Genomic DNA, 3,870 nt, shown 5'->3' on the forward strand with positions numbered 1-3,870 from the left:
GGATGATGATCTCCAGGAAGCTCTCAGCTCATTTACACTAATGAAGATGCCAACTGGGATTCTGAACCACCCAAACACATCCGTCACCATGTTCAACCTACTGTTGAACCAACTTGGAGGAGCTTTCAGCAGCACCGGGGCTCCTGACCGGGGTCTTGTTGGTAGCGTGCTGCTCAAGAGTATTCACCATGAGTGCGGATGTGCTGGACAGGTCTGATCCTGGCTGAACTCTAACCAAGTCAAGATGCAGATGAGTCCCGGGGGAGGAGATGAGGGGAGGAACTGTTCACAAACAACATCCCATCATTTTCTGACGTTTGTCCAAGCCTGAATCAGCAATCAAACTTTTCAGAAACGCCCGATGGAATCACCCTGAGAGCGAAAATGTCTGCAGTGTTTTTAAAAACACCAGTTAAACTCCCGTTAAACAAGTCGGAGCAGTTGTTTGTTCCCACTTTAGCCCAATAACAAGACAATTCTTGTTTTCTTCTTATTGAGAACTTTCTAGTCCCACCGAGACGACAGTGTCACAACAACGATGAGTTCGGTAGTTCGCTGCTGCCCTGATACGACTGTTGCTGCCTGCACCAATGTTAGCTACAGAAGCATCGTGACCAAGTGCATCTTCTACTATTAGGGGTGAATGTTTAGACCTGGTATGTTCCCTGCCTGTTCCTGCGTGTAGATTCAGGATCTACTGGCTCGTGACCTTCTGTTGGAGCTACGACTCTTCAGAGGTCGTTCTTCTCCCTGGACATCCATGAGCTCGTGCTTCAGGACTGATGTTCTGGTGAGGAGTCCATGGTTGCTCCTCTGCTGCAGGGGGTGCTTTCAGAGCTCTCCTGAGGCTCGACTGACTGTTGGCAGCTGGGTTTGATTCTCCTGTGGAAAAGCAGTCGACTCGTTTGGTTTCTGTCGGTTATATGAGGAATAAAGACGAGCAGCTGCATCCATCCATCATCTGTCTGTTCATCCATCCATCATCTGTCTGTCCATCCATCACTCCTTGTCCCTACAGAGTCTGGAGGGTGCTGGAGCCTCCAGGCATCTAATCTGCTTTTGCATCATGATTATGCTGAGAATCTATGTTGTATCTGTCCGTCATGTCTCTCACCTGTTGGCTCTGATTTCTGCCAAGACTGATTACTAAATATCTTTGATCGTAAACGCTGAGAAGAACATTGAGAAGAACAGTGCAAAAATGTGAGATGCCAGATCATTGATCTGATGAGATCAGGCCTAGTTCTTCAGCAGCGGGAGACCTTTCCCCCTCTGAGATCATCTCAGACTCTAGTCTAACTTGACTGCATCTGTGTATCCTTTGTTTTTGGCGGGAGGACCTGAGGGTCCCGTATCTGAGGTGCGTGACACTGGGAGGAGCTGGTGTTTTGGGATTTAAGTGGATCTTGGTTGTGTAACCGCAGATTCAGCTCTGATTCCACAAAGTTGAAAGAGTGAGCTGCAACAGTTCTGGTCTGTTGTTGAAGAGCAGCTCTATCAGGTGACCATCACCACACAGCAGCCCTCGGTGTTGATGGGGGCCTGCTCCTAATGGACACTTATCTGGCTCCCCAGCCAACACAATGTTCCTCAACATAACAGGGCGGCTCTTTTCAGCTGGTTGCTCCAGTCCTGTGAAGACTTGTCTGCAGGAGGTCCTATCTGATCCTCGGAGAGGGTTTCAGTGTTTGCTGGGCTCACCACAGATCAGGTCTCCAAGAAAAGGATCTCCATATTTTTTTATTTTTTAAATCAGTCACAGCTCTGATGGGGCTACAGAACTTCTCTGTCTACAGACCTCTATAGACCTTCTGTGTGTCTGCAGACCTGCTCATATCGTTTCAGTCTCTGTAGTTTTGTATATTCAGCATCACTGATCTGGAGACATGATGGATGATGATGTTGGATCTAGATCAATATGTTAAACCAGAAATGGAGCTAAAATTTGTAATGAAATGCAAAGGTAAATAGTCTGATGGGTCTTCTGTGGTCACTTCCTGCTCCCTTCAGGTCAGTGAACTGTCGTCAGCACCAACAGCTGATGTAACAGTGTCCTGGGAGGTTTCCAAAGGGGCCATGAAGGAGAAAAGAACCTGCTTGGCCTGATTCCGACACATTCGTGTTCCCTGGGGGAGGGGCTACAGAACTAGTTGGACACTGCTCTTCAAAGCAGCCGTTGATGAGACAACTGTCCCTGTCCACACTGGGTTGTCCCTCTAACAAAGGCTCCTTTCACAGCTGCCTTGTGGATTTCAACCGGCAAATGAAAATAGAAACCTGGTGGCAGAAACATCCCATATTTCTTCATCTGTCTCTCAGTAACACTGCAGAGGTGTTTGTGGGCTCGCCGACCTGAGACCTCTGAGCTGGTTCAGGCTCCATCTCTACAGTCCAGGAGTCTCCTAACGGGGAGATGTTTGTACGGCAGTCCGTCCTCCCACTGCTGCAGGAGGTTGTCCACATCAAGAACATCAGGCGCGAAGATGCTGAGGAACAGATGATGAAAGCTTCCAGACCCCCTGCTGCAGCCAACTTTGATTTTAAGCACAATTAAAACGCTAAATGTCTTTGACATGGCTTTCTTTCAGATTATTGCTGTAAAACCACCTATTGGTGTCATCTAAAAGTGTCCAGACCATAATATGATTAGAAGGATCAACAGTAGTATTCCACAAACACGGATCGGTCCTCTTTGTACCAATGACCATCAACACTGAGGCTAAAACTGTAAAACCTTCCGGAATACAGGCTGGATCCAGATTTCAGGATTCAAAAAGTGTATTCAGACACATTTGAATGGGAACATCTGACTGGTCTGTTGCCAGTGGCTCAGCCTGCATACAATTACCATCAATTACCTCGGTAACTGTGTGAGTGTGTGTGTGTGTGTGTGTGTGTGAGAGAGAGAGAGAGAGAGAGTGTGTGTGTGTGTGTGTGAGAGAGAGAGTGTGTGTGTGTGTGTGTGTGCAGTTTTTAATGCAGCTGAACACTGTGACTGTGAAATAATATGGGGTGATGTTAATTCACACAATGAGAGATTGGGGGGGTGTTGGGGGGGGCACAGAGTCTAAATGGGACCAGAGTTGAGGTGCTGCCAGTCGGCACGTAGGCCACTCGGGAGGGGGCGGTGGGGCTAGCTGGGAGGGAGGGGGCGTCAGCCCCGGCTGCACTTGGCAGGACGGTGATGGTGACGATGGTCACGTCGCTCGGTGCCACATGAGGTTCGGAGGATCCGTCCCAGCACCGGCAGGAATGCTTATTATGGCTGAGGATGAATGTAGTTATTCATGTCCTGATCCAGGGTGGCAGAAACGAGTCCCAAAACCTCCTGCACCCTCTCAGGATGAGCGTCAGGGCAGAGTCTAGCCAAGGGCTGCTTTTTCCTTAATGAGGAAATGATCTGAAAATATTCCTGATGAAAGGATTCACTGTTAACAGTTGCGTTATTAAACATCCTGAGCTCAAATTACTTCGGGAATATATTCATTACAAATATATTCATTACAAAGCTCATTTACGAATAAAAGCAAGTTCGTTTAAAAGGATTTTCTGCCTCAATCTAAATAACTGGCTTTGTTTTTTCACCACTAGAGGCGCCAGTATTCCATCTAATGATGGATCCATTTATTGTCGACTGGGATTTGAGATGATGGTGCACAGATACTTTCTCATCATTCAAAAGCAGAATATCTGCATCAAAATCACTCAGATTTTATCTGTTAAAGCAATAACACTGGTTTTCCTTCCACCTCTGCCTCATGGGCTTCCTGAGGAGGAAAATGTCAATGAATGAAGCTCTGCAGGGAATTTGGCTCCACTGGTCTCCTTTTAAAACAGGCCCAGTTAGCAGATTGTTGTGAGGACTGACAC

At 47.4% G+C, this 3,870-nt stretch overlaps 1 long non-coding RNA gene across 2 annotated transcripts in view; it reads left to right on the top strand.

Moving 5' to 3' along the window:
- LOC130532533 (uncharacterized) overlaps positions 1-2,572 on the top strand; it is a 3,375-nt gene extending 803 nt beyond the window's left edge. The window contains exon 2 of one of the 2 annotated variants that reach the window (XR_008952355.1): positions 2,011-2,572. This is a non-coding gene — a long non-coding RNA (uncharacterized LOC130532533). The remainder of the gene's footprint in view (positions 1-2,010) is intronic. The other variant, XR_008952354.1, reaches the window with a different exon arrangement.
- The last annotated feature ends 1,298 nt before the right edge of the window (positions 2,573-3,870 follow it).

Source organism: Takifugu flavidus, chromosome 10, assembly GCF_003711565.1.
Source record: "Takifugu flavidus isolate HTHZ2018 chromosome 10, ASM371156v2, whole genome shotgun sequence".
NCBI classification, from domain to species: Eukaryota; Metazoa; Chordata; class Actinopteri; order Tetraodontiformes; family Tetraodontidae; genus Takifugu; species Takifugu flavidus.